This window comes from Halichoeres trimaculatus, unplaced genomic scaffold, assembly GCF_033239565.1.
Source record: "Halichoeres trimaculatus isolate MK-OKI-2021-1 unplaced genomic scaffold, fHalTri1.1 fHalTri1_scaffold_5, whole genome shotgun sequence".
Classification (NCBI taxonomy): domain Eukaryota; kingdom Metazoa; phylum Chordata; class Actinopteri; order Labriformes; family Labridae; genus Halichoeres; species Halichoeres trimaculatus.
Window position 1 is genome coordinate 10,380,242 of NW_027437183.1, and position 20,615 is coordinate 10,400,856.

General features: G+C 39.8%; 1 long non-coding RNA gene across 1 annotated transcript in view; it reads left to right on the forward strand.

Annotated features, from left to right (window-relative positions):
• Window positions 1-20,615, forward strand: part of LOC141790951 (uncharacterized) — a 78,712-nt gene that overhangs the window by 419 nt on the left and 57,678 nt on the right. Inside the window, exon 2 of the long non-coding RNA XR_012598290.1 lies at window positions 430-563. This is a non-coding gene — a long non-coding RNA (uncharacterized LOC141790951). The remainder of the gene's footprint in view (window positions 1-429; window positions 564-20,615) is intronic.

Consider the following 20,615-nt stretch of genomic DNA (forward strand, 5'->3'; position numbering starts at 1 on the left):
CATGAAGTCCTGGAACTGTCCGAGGCCAATATGGTAATTTCCTTTATATTTACTACCTCTTTCAGTAACACACTGGCAGAATATGATACTTCTGATCGATTTTCACAGATGAAGGTCTGTGTAATAATTTTTGTTGAGTTATTTTGGGGGAAAAATAAGATCATTTCCACAGACTTATGCAATGATACAGTTTAAGTAAAAATACTGTTCAGAAACACATTCTTACTTATACACTATGTTCACACACTGTGGCACTGAAAACAAAGTGTCTCACATCTCCACCCCCCAAAGTGAGACACCATGAGCTGTCAGACAGTTGTGATGTGCTGAGGTTATGATCCCAGGCACCTTTCACCTGTCTTTTTCTAAGTTAACTTTGATAAATCTCCACTACACTGAATAACAGTTTGTTTTTATTTTATTTGACAGCTGCCCAAAATGAAGCATCCAGCTCAGCAACACAAAAAGAACCCAGGCTACAATTCAACCCATCATCTAGAAATGATCATCCAGGGAAACACGGGAACCTTCCATCGTGAAGTGTGACCAACAGGAATAAGCAGGTAAAATGATTAAAGCAATAAAAGTAAGTAAACAATAAAATAGGGGCTATACTCAGTATAAAGTAATACAGAGGTAAAAGAGGTAAAACGGTTAAGACAGAAACTCATGAATATGGACAAAAGCAGTGTAAGACATGTAAACAAACATACATACATACAAATGCAATAGCGGGAAGTGAAGACATAAGAAAAGATTGAAGCAATTTGTATTGATAAAGACATTTTAATAAGATTAAAACAGCAAACAAGATGAATAATGTATTGTTGATGTCAGTTATAAGCAAGTAACAGAAATCAAGTTTTGAGAAGATGAGTGTGTGAATTAATTTCTGGAGGTCTGAATGAGAAAAATTTGATGCATTTTAGAGACTTTTTGTATCTGGTAGAAGCTTGAATGAACACACAGTGCCATAAACATCATGATTTCTGATCTTGTCTCACTCTCAATGCTTGTGACTTTTGAAAGTACTGGATTAAGACAGTCTCTCCCATCAGCCCATCTCAGATCATCCAAACAGGATTATTTTTCCAGAGCAGTGATACGTAGTTCTTAGAGCTGTAGCTTGTAAATAATTCAGATACAGCTTCCACAGCTAAGATGATGATGGACCAGAGATGGACTAGAAAAACTTTAACTCCCATTACTTCATCAATCTCTCCAACGTTAAATGCAACGATTAATCACATGTCTCCAGTAATTGTATTAGCAACAATGGATGATGGTCAGCTTGGCCTCTTTAATGACTAACTGCTAAGAGCAATGGCATACATGCCGCATTTTTTTGCAGACAGTTTTTAGTTCTGCCACTTACTTCACCTAATTCTGAGAAACTATGATTTGAGCACTTCTTTCAAAATTTTGAGCCCTTTTTTCCCACTTCCTTTCCTTGCTATGTACGGTTGCTGCACAGACATGCTGTTCCACCTGCAGTGCACTGATCAGCTGACCCGGCCAGGCAGGTTGAAGCTGCCTGTCATGGCATACCCTGATGGCTAAACTTTTGTCTTTTTTACAAACAATTTTGTTTATTTGTAGAAAAGTTCCCGTATACAAATGGAGGGGTCAGGAAAAGAAGGAAGTTTGTTTTGTCCTGCTGATGCCAGAATGGCTCCTCATACATTAACACTGCAGTACTGAAACCTAACACTGTTCAACTTTGTCTTCTGTCATCTCTGCCAGTCAGCATCACCATCATATCTCTTATTCACACACTCGCACACATACACAGACATACACACACACACATACAGCAGACTTATAAAATAAGTGCTTTGCAGTGTAAATTTCTTTTCTATATCATACTTTCCTACAAAGCTAGTGGGTTTAAAATGGACATATAAAAAGATTAAAAGGATTCTGTATATTTAACCAAATTACATAAAAGCTTAAATGGATTTGCAATGAAACCCAGTGCTCAAACCCCTGTCTGTGAAATCCATCATGGTTTTCACAAGCTTTCCCCAGCGATTAGCATTGGCTGTAGCGTCGGTGTGCCCTGCAAATCAAAACCATGTTCATTTTGGCCCAACGCGCTGGTGTGCTCGCAGAAAGTGTCTCAGTTGCTGACCCTGTGATTTATAAACGCTTACCTCACCACAGCGGCCAAATCAAAGGCATGGGAAAAGGGAACAAATTAACAGAAAGGTATTTAGCTTTTCTAAGAGACCTTATTTGGAAAACCACAGTATTCATAAAGCCACAGTGCATCATTATGTTTTTATAGCTGTATAAACTATAATGTTACCTTGTAATTTCATGGTTACAGACATAGTAATTTGGAGACCCCAGTTTTTCTTTGGCTTTGTTTGTTTGTATTTTTGTGTGAGAAGTTATGCATGTTTTTAAAAGCTGAGCTCTCATTTTCACAGGATGTGGGATTTTTTGAGACGTTACATTTGTGCCTAGAAAGCGCATTAATGTGCAGAGACAGGTGTGCGGCGGATGTTGGCATGAGGTTTGTTGACTCATGCGCCTCAGATTTTGGCTTTGTAATATTCTGAACTTGAGCTGTTTTTAGATTGTGCCAAAGCAACAGTTTTTACTCCTACAGGCTCTGTAAATGATCGCCCCAATTTTTAGCGCCAACATAATCCACTCTACTTTATTTAAGTTAGGGGAAACATTTCTCCTACTTTGTAAATTACCATATTCACAAAGTGTGTGTTATTTTGTCAGTTGATACTATGGGGTACAAAAATAAGGCTACCACCCTGACTACTGTTGACTTAAAGCAGAGACCCCACTCAAAGTCACTTCCTGACTGTTTTTAAATCAAAGCTCCTTTCTTCCTGTGTAATTTCACCTCTGTGTGGGGAGATTACTTTCTGAGGTCATTTTCTCCGTACCTCTCCTATGTAAATTGTTCTTTTATCTGTCTCCTTCTTGGACTTCTAGTTCTTTTACCCCCAAGGCTCCAAACTGATGCTGTTATCTGAGGCATCAGAAAATGAGTGTAACAACAGGAAGCGCTTTTGTTTGTTCTTTGCCAAAATGACAGCCAAAAATTGAAAAGTAGTGTGTTTGCCAAGAGAAACTTTCTCTTCACAGTATTCCCATGACCTCCCGAGGAGAAAAACTTTTAGGGAAACTTTGGAAAGAAAATCAGAGACGAGATCTGACTGATTCCAGATGACTTAAGGTAAAAAAAAGATTACTTTTAGGGATGGAAGTGGTTGCTTTTCTGGCCCCCATCTGAGAGCCTGGAAAAAGACAAAAATATAAGCTTGTATAATATAAGGAGGTTCTAGAAATTTCCACGAGTGTATGTCTTGCTACAACACATATCCCTCACAGCGTGAAGTCTCCCATCTAATGGTGGACATTTGACAAGAAAGGTGGCCAGAAAAAAAAAACTGTGGAGGAAAAATTCTGTTCCATCTTCAAGGAAGCTGCACTTGCAATGTCTTATCCAATATACCAACAAATGGCATTGGTTCAAATCAGCTCAATCAAAAATAGGACCAGCAGGAAGTTTAAGAACCAACTATCAACTCACTTGAAGATTTTTTTTTTGTTAATTTTGATTTAATTTAGAGGTTGTTCCTCAAAAAGCTTGAGTCTTATCATGGGTGCTGATAAGCAGTACTTGTATGTCGCCAGCAGAGGGCACCAGGTAACCAACCAATTCAGTGGTGACTGTCTTAGCCTGAATCTGAATGAGTCTCCCTTCACCACTTGGATGAGAAGCAGCCATAGGATAAATTTGTTGACAGGATCAGGATTTAAACCCACACATAAATTAAAATATGGTTTTATATTCAAACCACAGCTGCAGGAAGAAAAACAGGAACATGGTTACATTTGTTTTCTCAGGCAGCCAAAAGTAGTTAAAAACGTTTTTTAGCGTATAATCCAACATGCTGAGTTAGAAAGTACACATTTGGATTAAAACTTGGTGCTCTTGGCGTGTATACGAGCCTGTATCAGTTTCCTGGTTGTGCTGTCATTAACTGATAGCGTGAAAGCAGCTGTGAGGAAGCAGAGGTGAGCCAGGGAGCTCGTAAATCTTCCCCAGCTCACAATGGTGTTGGCTCACTGACCGAGTGACAGCACTTCAAAGAGAACCCCTGTCTTCAGATGAACTTGTTGCCTTCGCAGATACAGGTTTGGCTTGGCCAGCTGTTTCAGCTGTGAACGTGTGAGTGAGTGTTCGAGTGTTTGTGTTTGGGTCTGTTTGTGTGGGGGTTTAGTAGTGGGATTGACACCAGCGGCCCACCAACCAGGAGCTTTGACTGATACCTAATAGATGGGGTTGAGGTGTTTGCTTCCTTTTAAAATGTTTATTTTGCAGTTCTTGTGGTTTTGCACATTTACTTTAACTAGCTTTAATAGTCATCTTTAGACGCCTTTTACTGCAGTGCATTTCTAAACAAAAAAAGAAAAATGAATGTATTCCATTGAGATCTGTGAGAAAATGGAAATTTACAACAGATTGTGGCACTTTTTATGAGCCAATATTCAATATTGAACAAATAAAATTAGATAATGTGTGGTAACACAACTGTTTAGACTATTGTATTGCTTGTTGAGCTGTACATGTACCTTATCATTTAGCTGACATTTAATGTACCTCAATATTTAGACGCAATACTGCTTGATTCATATTGCTTACAGACATTAACTGAATATGGAATCATTTTACAGAACAGTAAAGTCCTAAATTTATCATTGAACAGTAAAATCCTTGAAAACTATAATAAAATGTGGGGATGGAAAGACATTTTGTACCATTTTGTCTCAAAGGGAGTCACACCCATTGGAAAAGTACAAAATAATTTCCAAAAAAAAAAGAGACTGCTGCATGAGGTCTGCAGCTTGTGAAAGACTGTGCTTGACCGATGAGACAAAAAGATTTCGCTGTAATGTGCAGGAGTGTGATAGTATCAAAATGTGTACTTTATGATACAGGATTTTTACCAAATGTGGGAAAAATGATGTCGCAGAAATTAATCATAAAAGCTCAGTCCGTGATTAACATCGGCCCCTTTTGGTTTGAAACACCTACGCATGAAGTCTGTAAAACTCATCTATTCAAACATGAAAAAGAAAAAAAGAAAGTTAGCTCATTGTATTTACAAGATAAAAGACGAAACAAAAGTTAAGATTAATAAAAGACACTGAGTTTCTTTTGCTTTGTTTCTAAAGCGGACAGATGATTTCAACAAGTGTACAGCCTCAGCTCCACTTGATGTGAAATTGCTCCAGACTGATCATGTGTTGTGGGGCCTTAAGGGTTTTGGAGCATTCCTAAAACAGCAGCGTCTTTCCAAAATCTTCCTGGCATCACTCTTTCTTTATGAGATCTATCTGTGCGCTTTCTTTGATCTCTCTACTTTCCCATCAGTCTTTCTCCCACCCACTCTCATCTCACCCCTCTCCGTCCCTTTTCTTCCCTCTCCTTCCTTTCTCTCTTCCTATATCTCGTGTTGGTTGTCTTTCCGTGTCAGAGACTAAGCAAACAGAGTCGTGTGTGAGCGGCCTCATAACTCCTCGTTCCTCGGAGTGGGAGCTCTCAGACCAGAGCAGCTGTGTCTTCATTTGTCGGCCATGTTCGGCATTCTCCAGATATCTCCAGGGGGCTCCTGGGCTTTTTCTGTGTTCTGGTCTGACCTCGTGCCCTGTGAGAGGCTGTGTGGAAAGGAGGCAAAGTGGGACACAACTTCATGTAGACTTACAAAGTTGTGAGATACAAAAATCTGTTGTAAAGCCAAACCCAAGCCAAATAAGTATGGGATAGTTTTATTTTCAAACTCTGAGTTATCCCTGTAGCTTGGTGAAAGCCGCTGTGAGGAGTTTTTAACCGTTTTTTTAAGATTTGTTTGGTTTGGTTTTTAGGAAGGGGAGTCATTACTTGGCTGTAAATGAGCAGTCGTTTTCTGTTTACAAAATATTTTGTCCTTATGGCTCTTATTGAAGCAAAACTAGCAAAAGATGTTCTTTTTCTGTTTAAGTTTTACATTAAAAGAGAAACTACTGGATTTGATCTGGATTTTAGGTTAATTCAAAATTTTTGGCAGCAAAAAGTTTGATATTAAAAAACATGACTTTTACAACTTCCTTGAGATAAACTTTAGAACTAGAGCTATGAATGAAATCGATGCTCACAGTAGCTGCAATCAACCGATCATTAAAGCTTTTTTTGAATCTGGGCCGACTTGAGATAAGAGATCACAGGCCAGAAAGCACCAGAGCAAGAGAGGGGATCAAAGCAGAAAACCAAAGTGTCTGCAACAAAGAAGAAAATAAAGGTGATAGAGCAGGGAGCAAATGGTGCGTGAGTGTGAGAAGGAGTGTGTGAAGAAACAGAAGTGAAGAAGAAAGTGAGGAGACCTGTGCAGCCCGCTCTCATGCTGGCTAACGCAGATATCAGCGGGAGGCGAGCATGTGTTTTCTTCAGCACAGTCAGAGGAGGTTTGCACTCACTCCTCTCCCCCTCCCCCCTTTCCTCCTCTTCTTGCAGTTTCCCTTGACCCCTCTGCTCCTCCACCTTACAGGCGTGAATCATCTGACACGCACACATCTCTGTCCACACTCCTCCATGACTCCTCTCTTCTCCTCTATCTCTCCATATCTTCTTCTTTCATTCTGGGTCCTTCTTTCCGTCTCCTTCGCTCTCTCTCATCTGTTTCTCGGTGCATCTGGTGAACATGAGCTGTGGAAAGACAACAGACAAGTAATGGGAGAAGTGTGTGGGCAAGTGTGTGTGTATGTGTGTGCATGTGTTGCGTGGGGGTGGCTGTGCACATCTGCATGTGTGTGCAGAAGTACAGATGACAAAAGGCAACCGTGCGTCTTTGTCAACTAAATCCCATCTGAAAGTATTTTCAGCTGAGCTTTTGGTTCTGTACTAACACTGAACCAACACCCACAAAACCACTGACACTCAGGAGGCTAAGCTGCTCAACCAGGACTGCTGAAATCTGTCAATATGCACCAATAAATCATCAGATCATGAGGCATACTCTGTTTTTAAGGCCACACTAGTTTTTACAGGTCAGTTTTTCTGACATCTGAAACAGCTTGTATTTAAAATAGATGATCTCTATTTACAGATTCTACAGTTTAATGTTAAATCTTTACATGAATGGTTTGAACTTTCAGTAGTATTGTGTTTCTGCTTGTGTATTTGTAATTCAGGCAGTATTGACCAATCACCTGTCAGGAGGCTTTTGTGTATGCAAGAAAAACAGTCTGTATGGAGAGAAAAAGCAGGCTGAACACAATCCACCATGATGATATCCAGCCTCTCATCGGCGTTAATCTCAGATTTTTAGATAAAAAAATTAACTTAAATGTCAGATCCGCTTGCACTTTGTCGCCAAACCAATCCATTTTTATATTTTACGACTACTGGATTGTTTTTCGAACTTATGATGTTCACAATGTTTTATTTTTGCTGGCTAAAAACCTGTAAATTGTAAGCCAATCACAGGTAAATATGTTTCTTTCTCGGGCTCATGTATCTGAGGTAAGCCTGAATGAAGCTGCTGTGCATCTTGCTTTTCTTCTGTTGAATTTAAACCTGTTTGCAACAGATGACCGGGTTCTACCCCTCAGAGATTTAATGGGTCAAAGATGATAGCTACGCAGTGAGAGAAGTCTTGGCTGAGAAGTTGTAAAACACTAACTTCTGGCTACACAACAGAGACACATATCACATAGTGTGTCAGACAAAGGTAGATGATGTTGATCGATATTTTACGCCTGTGCAATCTCAGATCCATCCAGACAAATTCTTCTAAAATGAAATCACCAAATGTAAATGGAATAAAAATGATCACATGCAGTTGTAGCTCTTATACGGGTTGGTATTTTATTTCCAGAGTGATTACAATCACCTGCAGTCTGTTGGATGGGTATCAGGTCTGTTGATGGTTTAATGTCAGATCTGCACATACACTCGTTGTAAGCAAGCGGCAACCTCCGGTCTGAGAATATGAGTCGATGCGGAAGTGCTAAAATCTGCTGTTTCTGGAGTGTTCGCCTGAGGCTGGCTCCGGAAGTATCAGAAGTCACATACACACCAATCCAAAAAAAGCCATTTTCAAAGCAGAAATTAACCTATTTGCAGCCTGGTCCAACAAACGTCTCCTGTCTGAGTTGCTAATTTTACTACCGGCACCCACTGTACGGGGGGTGAATTTTTTTCTAACTTGGCTGTTCAGAGGATATTAAGATCGCGAGCTCCCCCAATAAAAGGCACAGCTGAGGGTCACGTGACTGACAGGCGCCCTGTGTCTGTATGCAAAGCCCTTGCCACTACCAATATGGCCGCTATAGCCAATGTGCTTCATTTTCAGTTTCAGAAACAGACAGGTGACGTCGGCGAGACTACGTCAATGTTTTATACAGTCTATGGTTGTAAGTTGTATGTTGTCTTTTTGTGCTCGCCCTCCTCAGACTCCTTGGCTGTTTGACATTTGTTTTCAATTATTTTCTTTAAAAAATATATCATAACTCCACCTCAGTTTTCTCTAACTTGTCTTACTTTTTTCACCTTTGCTCATTCTACCTTTCATCCCCCTGAGCCATGGCTGGCCTTGGTACACTTCCTTTACAGATATATGCAGCATCTGTTGTAAAAAATATTGAAATATAGATACTAAACCATGAATATTATACACTTTTTATATGGATCAATACACATCTTATAATGTTTTTATAACCAAATCAAATAGAGACTCAAATTTAACACCAATAGAAATGCATCCAGATGGAGCATTGATGATTTTCTGTAACCTTAATTAGATTAATGTCAATATAGATTTGCCTACCAGCTGGGTAAACATAAGAATAAAAAGATTTGGCAAAACCAGTCAGGGCTGTGTCCCTTTATCCCATCATCTTTGTAGACAAAGGGTGGGTCATGTGAGCACAAAGCAGGTGTTTTTCTGAACCAATAATACAGTTTGAGAAGGTTATTTCAACTGAATTGAATATTCATCATTGACATTTGGAAAATGGATGTGTTTCTCAGGGCCTTCATGGATAGATGTACATCATGTAAATCTGAAAAGTTTTTGTGAAACCTTTTGACGCTGAGACTTTTGTTTTGAGGCTTATGAAGTACCTTGTAGCACAAGACTGTTCAACTTATGTACTTAGCACATTAACATTTCCCAGCTACGGGGCTGCTAATGAATAGTGGGTTTGTGGTTTAGACCAAGCTGAGGCCAAGTTCCTGGATCTGCAGAGTCTGCCAGTGACCAACGCATACACAGTTTAGTAGCGCTGCCTGTAATATGACAACACGATGGTCTGATTCGCTAAAAAGTAACATCTGTCAAGCAAAAACATCATCTGAAGTGTAAACAGACAAAAGTTGTACTGGTTTCTCTTGGAGGCAGTTTGGTGGTTTGTACTTTCAGCACACCTACAAAACTGCACAAGCCACCGACCACATCTCTTCCATCTCTGACCTCAGTTTGCCTGAGGTTTCCCCTTCAAGTACCTTCGCTAGCACCTTGCAAGCCACAAAACACTAACTGACTTTGGGAAGTGACAAATTGAGGGGTTTTGGCAGTGTGCAGGCGGTAAAACAGGCCTGTTTACATGGGAGGATCCCACGGAACCACAGACATGTCTCCAACAGCCAGTAAGACAGTGGAGAGGAGGGAATGAAGGGAGAAAGTAAAGACAGAGAGGAAATTGCAATGAACGGTATTCCTGCCAAGATCTTTGTGCAGAGGAATTCCAGGCAGGTCAAACCAAGGACACGTGAATTTCCGACAAGAGAATGTTTTAATCAGATACCCCAATTCATATTTTCATTTTGAGTCATGCTAGAAGTGGAATTGTCTTTTGATGGACTAAAGGAACTGAAACGGTTTTAGACTTTCCTGGTGCTCAGAGGATGAATTTGGTGATCCTTCAGTGTTACTGTGAACTTAACATTTGTGGTTTCAAATAAAAGATTGCAGTCATTAGCAAATCTGTAATGAAATTTGGTTCGAAAAATGGTCTCCACTTTTGGATATGTTGTTACTACTTTGATGTTGTTTATATTTTTTTTTACAGATTAGCACCGTCCAATCAAAACAAAAGTTTGCAGTGATTTGTTTTTGAAGCTAATCAGCAAATACTAACTTTCTATTCCCAGAAAATTTAACAGAAGACATGGTGTGCTTTGCATTTTAGCAGCTGATGTTAACATTAAGCTCAGAGAGCTAACGGTCCCTGTTATTGCAGAGCAGCTAGTATGCTTGTGGAACCAAAGTCCTTTAATTGGTTTGATCCTTGGCACAAATAAAACCAAATTCAGAAATCAAAGCAACAGTTCATCATCCATCAAACTTTTACTTTTATGGTTTTTACGCCAAACCTCTTCAAACCAATAAATAACTGAAGGCATTGTCTTCAGTCTGAGTGGAGCAGGGCTCAGATTTCCTGGCCAAGACAAAACTTTAAGATGCTCTGACAGAAACGTCTGAGAGAGGAGAAACCCTATCCAGCACATGTCATTGTAATTCAGGAATATTATATGATTTAGAGGGTGGGGAGCACAGGGGCTATGGAAACACAGAGCTCAGTGGCACTGCACACAAAGGATGTCTGTTCTTTCACAATGGAAACCTTGTTGGCATTTTCTTAATGTCTTGGAGAAAACCAGAGAATAAACAACAGTTTGCTGTCCCCGTCTCTGTTGGGATTGTGTCTCTGACAGCTCTTTCCAAATGGAAATGTGCTGGATTTAAATCCATTTGAGGCAAATCTTTGTTGATGTTGCATTGAATTTATTTAGTCAAAAACTCTAAAGTGGATTTAAGAACACACAAATATCACCAAAAGTGTCGCCTGAATCTGAATTGTAGTCAGAAGAGACAGCAGAGTGTTAACTCTGTCTGTGTGACTTTCTTTCTATCTTTATCAGTAACAGAAATCCCTTTGACCTGCAGTAAGGTGATTAGGTCAGCAAGAAGGACAAGGCATCAATTACATGTTTTAACAAAGGTAGAACCCTTTTTAAATCATATACACCTGGAAAAAAACATTCATGCTTTCATTAGCTCAAGACTCAACTACTGCATTGCATTGTCTATTGGTATCTCCAAGTCATTACTCAGCCGTCTTCAACTGGTTCAAAATGCTGCTGCATGCTTTTTAGCTAATACTTGCTGTTGCAAAGACATTAGCCCTGTTTTGTTTGCCCTTCACTTAGGGCTGAACGATATAGCCAAAATCCAATATCTCAATATTTGTAGGCTATATCCCGATACATGATTTATACCTCGATATTTCGATTTCTCCTCTAAATTACTATATTTATGTTAAATCCAACCCCTTGATGCACAAAATGACTTCAGTATAACGAAGCAGATCTTTCAGTTGGATTTTTAAAATTTGCAAGAAAAAAGGGGAAGATCTCAATCAGGTTTGTCTTTTGATAATATCCCAGCTCGCAGTATTTTGGTATTAGGTTGTAAAGCATCAAACTTCTCTGCCGTCATGTTTCGAGCAGTGCACAGCTGATTGCCGTGACAGAACTGCAAGCAGGTGAGGGGGTGGGGCAGAGTGCGCTGAAAGGCGAAAGTGAGAGTCAAACCCATGTCGCGTTTGTTTCTCTTTGTGGAGAGTTGGAAGGGAATCAGGGTTCATAAGGACAGTTTAGCAAGCCCAAATAAGCAGCTAAACTCTAGAAAACAAGCCCCAGGAACCCAAAACTCGCGACTAATGAGACGTGTAAACGACTTTTTCCCTCCTCTCCTAATATCAAAACACGCATGTGCAGGAGAAATTTTCTGGTTGGGCAGGGGTGCTCACTGAGAGAGGAGCACCGGCTGAGCAGCAGACAGTGAAAAGAGTGAATCACTAGAGATTTACATTCTAACGTCTGAAAACATTAGCGTGATTGTTTGTACTTGATGGTTGCAAATAGTCATTTTATACATCTCACATGCAAACACCCGTGACACATCGAGTATATTCGATATATCCCCTAGCCCTAACTTCAACGGCTCTCTGTTTCTTTTAGAATTGATTATGAAATGTTGCTTTTTGTTTTTAAATTCCTTAATGGCCTTGCCCCTCCCTATCTGACTGATTTGGTGTGTATGCGGAACTCAAATTGGGCCTTACGTTGCTCAAAGCCGCTCTTGCTGGAAGTCCCCAGAGCAAAGACTGAACCCTGGGGTGAATGGGCCTTCTCGATTGCTGAGCCCAGACTCTGGAATAAGCTACCCCCTGAAATACGCACCAGTACTGGCTAGATGTTCTTGGCATCATAATTGCATTGTATTGTCACAAAGAATTTGATTTGTTTTGTTCTGATGTTGTCGATTTTAATTGGGAGCACTTTGGTCACCTTGTGTGTTGTAAAGGGCTCTACAAATTAGAGTTGATTGATCACCTGTGGGTTCAAGCTTTCGTCACATATTAAGGGATGATCTGTCCATTCATGCCTAGAAAATAATGAGTGAATATTTCATGAGCGTCTGCATTCCCTGATCAATACTCAACAGCTACAGTTCCTGTAGTAAACCCAACAGAGGATTATCACCCATCACTCCAGCCGTCCTGAGCTGTACAGAGCCGGTCAGGCAACCACAAACACAACATCAACTTTATGAGGTGATTACATCTGTACATTTACAGCCTGTTGCACTGCCCTCAGGTGGCCGCAAAATGGTCTGAAGCAGGTTTCTTCACATAAACAGAGTTTGAAGTTGTCATTTGTTAACGTGTGCCATTTTTAGGAGCATTATTTTTTCATTTTATGGCTTCATCGCTTTCATTCTGATAATAACTGTAATTAAACAAACACTACTGCTGTTGTTCCTGATTTTTTTTTTGCGAAGAGACAATGTACAAAGCTATAATTGGTAAAGTAGCAGTGACTGCTGCCAGATATTGTTTTTGAAAGTTATGGTGGATCCCTGTTTAGGTTGCAGTCATAAACATTCATTACACATGTATCCCTCTGCCAGAGGCAAGAGAAGAGTTTAATTTGAACAAAGCTTCGTAGGAAATGAATAAGATGAGATGGAAAATGCAGAAAAGCTGCACATGACATTCTCAGGAAGATTTATTTTAGGAGATTAGGTCTGTTCTGGGAATCGAGACTAAGGCTCTTAAGTCAACTACCTGGCCATCTCAGTTCTTGTGAAGAGTTCAAAAGTTAACATTTCAACATCTTAAACAGCTGGACAAGCTAAACCTGTGTCAGCGAAAGCAGCAAGTTCATTTAAAGACTGTGATATCTCTTTGAAGAAGCGTCACTGAGCAAACAGCAAGTGAACTTTGGAAGATTTATGACCCTGAAAGCTCACCTCTGCTTTCCCACAGCTGCCCTTACACACTCTGCTGGTGACAGCCCAGCAGGAAGACAAGGAAGAGCTGAATCACATAAACCAAAGCGCTTCAAAAGATGCATGAAGCTTTTAGATTGTGTATTAAAAATGTATATATCTTTGATCACATGTCCTAAAATAGGTAGGAATCAAATCATTCCTCAAAAAATCCTTGTGGTTTCATTCCCACTGCTGGCTTTTCCACTAAGACTGACTTATTAAACTTGAAGGGAGCAGGCCTTCATTTGAAGGACTGGTCAGGGCAAATCAATTTGCTGCCATCTTGATTAGCCTGCGATCCACCAATCTGCCTGGCAATCAGCAGCAATTAGCCTGGTCTGGAATAAAATCTCCTCTTCAACCCCCTTTGTGAATTTTGTCCAACTTATCAGTCTGCTCCGTGCACCAATGGCAGCGGCTCGTTTGAGTTCCTGTGATTACCTTTGGCGTCATCTGAGCTGCTATCTCCTGTCCTGTGTAGGGAGGCCAAAGTATGTGGAGGCATTGAGGGGGGACTAATGGGCCCAATCGTGAAAGGTCCAGATGGCTGCGGGAGAAATTGGTCAAAGCTGACAGTTTATTCAGGCATCCGACAATTACAGCCTTCTACAGAAATAAAAGGCAACATTTGGGCAGCTCATTTAGATCTTAACAATGGAGGGAAAATGTCAAAACAGTCTCACACACAAATGAAACCATGTGGCAGGCATCTTACCTGGCTCTGGCTCAAAATTTAGGTTTATTTAACACAAACGGATGCAGGTTTGTTAAATCTTTGGGTGAACTGTTAAAATCTGGTTTACTAAGTGCGGCTAATGTTAGCAGAGCTAGCACGACAAGCCTCCCCCTTGAAGGATATTAAGTACATGCCTGTGCTGGGCACACATTGCCCTGGTCTGACGCAGCCTATACAGCCTTATCTCCATTTCCCAGAACAAAATAGTGCCAAATTTGCCATGCTAAAAGCCAGCTGTGCTTGTTTACATCCTGGTAGTGGAGCGTCATAGCATTAAAGCATTGGCCACCAACTGAAGCTACAGGCCCTGCTTGTTTTGGGTTGCAGCACTGTAGCTTTGACACAACTTTGAATGGACTTTTTGGGTCTTTACTTTGATAAATTGTTAAGTCCATCTATCATCCCAAGTCTCAATAAGCTGAGGTAAAAGTTCAGGAATTTTACCACAAACAACACTGCTGTTCAGATGGCTGTGATGAATCGTGTGTAACACTTCCCCTGATTTCTGCAAATTACGTGGTGGGAGTTTGTTGACCAGTTTGGGTTGGCCCATCAGTTGATTAACGTTCTTTGTCAGATGTTCATGAATTGACAAAATTGACAGTCTAACCAAGCTGGTTGGCAAAGTTTGAAAGTGTAACAATTCCAGTCTTGCCTGGAACATCATCTGAAACAAGCCCTCAGCTAACTGTAGTTAAAACAATTTATTATTTATTTTGAAACCCAACCTGTTTCCCTACAGGCTTAGAGTTTATTGTCAGATTAAACATGTTGCCTTGCTTTATCTTCCTGAGAGCTGATAGTTCAAGGACATGTCAGTACTAAATGTGATCCCACTTGCACAAACTTAAATCACGTTTGAGATGGATCCTTTAAAAGTACTCGCAGTTGGATGTAATCATTGCTTGGACTTGTGTGGAGATCCGTCCCTGATGTACTCAAATGCTTGTTAAAAGTTTGGCAAACAAAGTATTGAACCATACAGCCTGGGTTGGAAAAATGCTACACCAGTTTGGTGTGGTTTAACTTAAGCTTTTAATGCAACATCTTCTTTTATGGTAAGAAATTAACATCTTGTTGACTTCAACTTAAATTCTCTTACAGCGCTTAAGATTGATGACTTCAGATGTATATATAGGCTACAAAAGCATGTGGTTGAAGCTTTAGTGCCCCAAAACATAAAACTTTCAGAAAGCCTTCTTACCCCTCATTAGTTTGGTCCACTGGCAAGTGATAAAAGAGTCTGGATTTTCATTTTGAGTGTTCAATTCATAGAAAACAAACAAATAAAAAAGGAGAATGAAAAGCAGATGGTTTGGTGCATAGCGCAGAATCAATTCTCAAACATCTGCTGCAAATAAGCCAAGGAGACATGGAGAGAAATAATAATTAGGCGTGAAAATCAAATATCAATGTGACTACAGCTTGATCAAAGCTTCGCTTTTCTTTGGCAACATATTGATATAATAATGTGTCCAGTGGTGTTGTGGGAAGGACATCAAAAACACATTTCTTCATAATAATGTAAGAGTTGACTGCAAGGGTTCAGCACATAAAGGAGGGAGTGGTTCTGCACTTCCAGAGAAAGAACTTGTTTCGTGGTTGACAAATGATCTGACAAGATAACGATTCCTGCAGGTAGAGCAGCAGGTGCAGTTGCTATTCAGAGCTCAAAATGAGCTTCGAGTACAGTTTTGCAATGCAACATGCAAGGTAGAACTTGCTAGAAGTCCTCAGTTCAAACTATATGAGCTGTATGAGTCACCGCTGAATCAATCATATGCTTTTTTTTCGAAGTAGGGGAAAGTAAAACCCGTCTTGGGAGCCAAAATAATCCTTGGAAGCGTATGTAAGTATCAGAGTAATGAAATTCACGGTCAATTTGACTCCAAGCACATGCTGATCCATAGTAAAAAAAGTGATTTTCATGGATGAACAATACAACAACTGCAAAGAATAATCCCCTGCTAAAGTGATGCCTCTATCTGTGCTGCGAGCTCTTCAGAATCCTGGTAAACGGGACCCGGAGCAAGATGAAACCCAAAGATAGAATGACAGATTTATTGCCCCCCAGATGTGCCTGATTTATGGGCATTGTTTAATCTTCAGATTCCAACCACATGAAGGCCTTTTATTTGGCGCCTTAATTTATAGAGCTGAGAGAATGCAGGCTTAATGTTTTCTCTCTTTGTAGAAGATGAGCCAGCGCTGTGACTCAGGGAGATAAACAGATGCTGGGATTAACATCCATCTTTTGCATAGGCGGTAAGAATGGTTTTATCATTTAACAGAGTGCTATGAAAACCATTTATTTAAACTCCCCTTAATTCAAACACATTAGTTGTTGAAAATAAAGCAGCCACAAAGAGCTGTGGGCTGTTTGCATAAAATAAGTGAAAGTCTGTTTAAGGAAAAAGCTTAAGAATTTGCTCCAAAGCTTGATTTTAAAATCATAGGCAGGACTGTCACTCAGCTAATTATACATCATAATACGCGTCTTACTTTCTTATTCCCACCCCTTGGCGTCGCAGGCAAGTTCTCAGGCAAGTTCTCATTACCAGATCGGCTGAACGTAGAGCCCCAGGCTGCTGGTTTTTCCCAGCAAGCTTGGGTTCCTGTGTTGTGGTGGGAGGGTCGGCAGAGGCGACACGAGCAAAGTTTACTGTTTATTTCCATTCTGTCATGTGTGTGAATCTGATTACAGGTCGCTAAGTCAATATTTAGCTTCTGCGGACGGCATCATCGTCGACCGGTTTATTTTTTCTGGGCCCCGCCACATCTGCTGCCAATGTCATGCGCGGTAGCCGACGTGTGCCGCTTCTAGAAAGGAAAGCAAACAATGAGTGTGCAGTCCTGGACAAGTGAGTCAGGCTGAAAAGTGGTGAGCACGAAACCATGATTTGCAGCTAAAAGACTGGACCAGAAATGCTGGGAGCACTTTGGGGTATGCTTTAATGGATCCAAGGGGGGGTCGAGGAAGTTCATGATAATTCTTAGGTGAGCCTCATTCATATTTCAAAGAAAAATCAACCACAACCAAATAAAGGATGTGCCAATGTAAGAAATGTGTAGTTGTTTGCAAGAGCTATGACTTTAATATACCTTTGTGCACAGTAATTGCACGTCATGCATTTTTTTCCGTTTGATACCCCCGTCTGGGAATCCTGCATGGGGGCTGCAGCTTTATTACGAGCCAAGAGGAACTTTAGGTCGAGGCTTCTTTTCATCTGGCCCTCAGGCAAGAAGGATTTGGTATTTATTAAAAATAGAGAGGAGTATATTTCTTCCAGTCGTGACTTCATTACCTCAGGTTATTCCACAGAGGGGGACCACACACAGTCAGTAGATGTGAAACACCTCCTCAGCTTGTTTGTATGACCTACTATTTGAATTTGAGGGTTCACAGAATTGCAGACTTGCTGTGCCAGAGATGTACAAGTCGACACTTTATAAGACTTGGACTGGCTTCTCTGCTGCCTGTTGCTTGAGCTGAATTTACAAGGTTATAAATTGTTTGGACTTACAATTTGTTTTAACTTGGAATCAGTGGAATCAGATGAATATACTGTATGCATCATACATGTAACTTATTTTCTTGGTGTAACGGCTGAAATGTAAGATTTTACTGCTTGTTTAAGACATTAGGACAAAATGTCTCAAGCACAACCTGGAGTCCTGCCATGTGTAAGAGGCCTATGCTGTGTTTTAGGTAGGCGACACACATACATACATTATACATACTGTGCAAAAAAAATGAACAACTCCCCCAACTGCCAACCCCCCGTCCACCCCTTAAAATTCACTTTCGTCTGTGAAACATCTGGTATTCATTGAGAGCAGGAGGTTTGGGGGGAAATGAACTCCGACAAGAGTCTGTAGATTTGCGTCCGGCCCCCAGCTTTAGATTCTGATGGCCAAGATAGCCCAGCAGACAAAAATGCACTGGTTTGTCTCACAGACTCGTACCTGTCCTGCCTTGAAAACAAAATATTACCAAGTTGTGGCGACAGTGGAGACATTATTTGCGGTAAAGTTGTTTTAATAACACTGAAGTGTCAACATATTCCAAAAACTTTAGACTCATACAGAGACCTCCATTTTTTGGTAAACATAAAAAATTACTGAATTAAGTTAACAGCTCTGACACTATAACCAACATTAGTGGGCAGTGAGCATAGATCTAAGTCATGATGATGATACATTTATTTGCTCCACATTACAGTCTCTTTGCCCATTCTGACACTATGAAATGACTCACAACTATACAAGCATTTTCCCACTGGAAACAACAGTTGACCTCCAAGAGACTTGATGTATTTGTGTTGTAATAAAAGAGTGAATCATCAAGTTAGTCACAGAGTGACCAAAAAACTGAAAAAAAGAAAAGTTGGAAAACTGGCTTTCACTCTTGCAGATGTAGTTTTTGTGTTTTAGAATTGCAGAACACACATAACTATTCTCAGAAAGAAAAGGGAAGACTTTATAAATAGTTATATTTCAAACTTAAGCATACATGCATAAAGCACTTTACACAGTAAGAGAATTGATGATCATTCTGAGATTACACATTAATTCTGTCCCTAAATGTAAACGATGATCATTTCATTTTTTGCAACTTTTTGACACTCTTCTACAGCACTGTATTTTAAACCTTCACTACTTTGTCAATTAACAGTCAGGTGTTACTAAATAAAGGATAGATTTTTTTGAGCTGGTGGCTGACAACCAGACTGTGAATGTATGGACTAGTAATCCCATCATACATTCCATCATGCATACAACAAAGTAGTAGATACTGCTCCAAACAGGCCATTGGCTTGCAAAATCCTCAGTCTTCTGCAACAAAGAGTTTGGTCATCAGGTGCTGGAAATGCAGAGAGTTTTGCATGGCTTATTTTTGCTTTATGGTTATATCTGGTAAATTTTTGCTTTTCTTAAAACTCATTAGTGCTTGTTGTTTTACTTGTGCTTATGCTAGGTGCAGCAGTTGCTGCTTGCTTGTGTCCAGCAATTGTGACTTTTCTGGTAACCTTGGTTTAGTGTGTGGTAGGTTACAACTTGAGCACTTGTTTCTTCCTCTTAAAAACTTGTTTTATGTGTTTTGGAAATTGTGTCTCAGATTGTGTTGGTGCAATTTTTGTCAACTTGTTGTAGCTGTTTGTTTTCTCTAGTTGTGTTGCAGTGTGTTGCATACTGTTACATATCTTTGAGTTGGGATGTATAAAGCTATTTGACACAGATTTTAAAGCAATTCTTATTTGTTGTTTTCATCAGATTAAAACATATTGTACAAAAGTACCCCCATTATTTGGTGATAATATGGTATATGAATTGTGCATTTTTAATGTATATTCTAACAGAGTGTACGATCAGTTAACTGTATATGTCGGTAAACCAAAGTCAGACCAATACAAATAGTCTGTCCAAGAAGCTCTTGTTGACATTTGTAAAAAAATAAAAACACTGAATTATTGTAACCTTACATGCTGTATGAGTCAAAGCTTTAGATTCATAATTAACTGTGCTCCTCTTTTCTCAAAGTATAAGGTCCAGATTCCCGGTCTCACACGTACTGTCCCAGCATTATAATTAAAGCCACTTTTCTCCATCGCTGGCGTAGTTTTATCCTCTTTGTGTTTCACTACCTTAATATGAGAGAGTCATGAGCCTGCAAATCCTTGTTAAAAGAAAATAAGCATGTAGCAGAGCCTGGAGCAAATAGTTTCCCAGTAATACACTGGTACAGTGTGCATGTTGGCTTCCTTTATGAACAGAATTACATCTGTTTTTTGTTGGTCTGGGACATTAATTATAGCTCTCTCAAGAAGTGTGTGCAGTGTGCGGCGTAATTGATAGTGAGACAAACATTGCATACAATAGCCAGTTTTCCTTTGATGTGCTCGCCTTTTGTTCTTGAGGATTTATGATGCAGTTCTTTGCATCTTTTATAAGTTAAACATAAAAGTTAAATTTACTGAGGTTCTGTCAGCACTCATCTGTAATAATCTTAAAGTAAAAATATGTAGTCTTTACTGAACTGCCAGACATGACCACAAGTAAAAGTTGTGGCATACTGGTCAATTAACTCAGCTGGCCATTCCCAAAGTTATCTTAAAGCAGTTGGTTTAAACCTAAAATAGAGGAATGTTTTGGCCGGAGCAGAAAATAATAACATTTTAAGTAAAAGCGCATTTCCTAACACTAAACATCACTTTACAAATAATCTAAACACAGTTAAGAAGAAACAATGTGATAAAATTAAATAAAAACAAAAGACAAAGTAACATTAAGTTAAAAAAAATGGAAATAACCTGAAATCACATCATTAACATAATTCCCACTTTTAGCTTGAACTTGACTTTTGGACCTCCAGAATAAATAAAGGGAAATAAAAAGAAAAATTTGCGGAGTCATTTTTGTGACCAGTGATTTCATGTTAACTCTAATTATGTTTCAACTTTTAGCTCTATTTTTGGTCTCCACCAACTGATGGATATTGCTGTCTCTGCCAGTAAAAACTGGCACTGAGC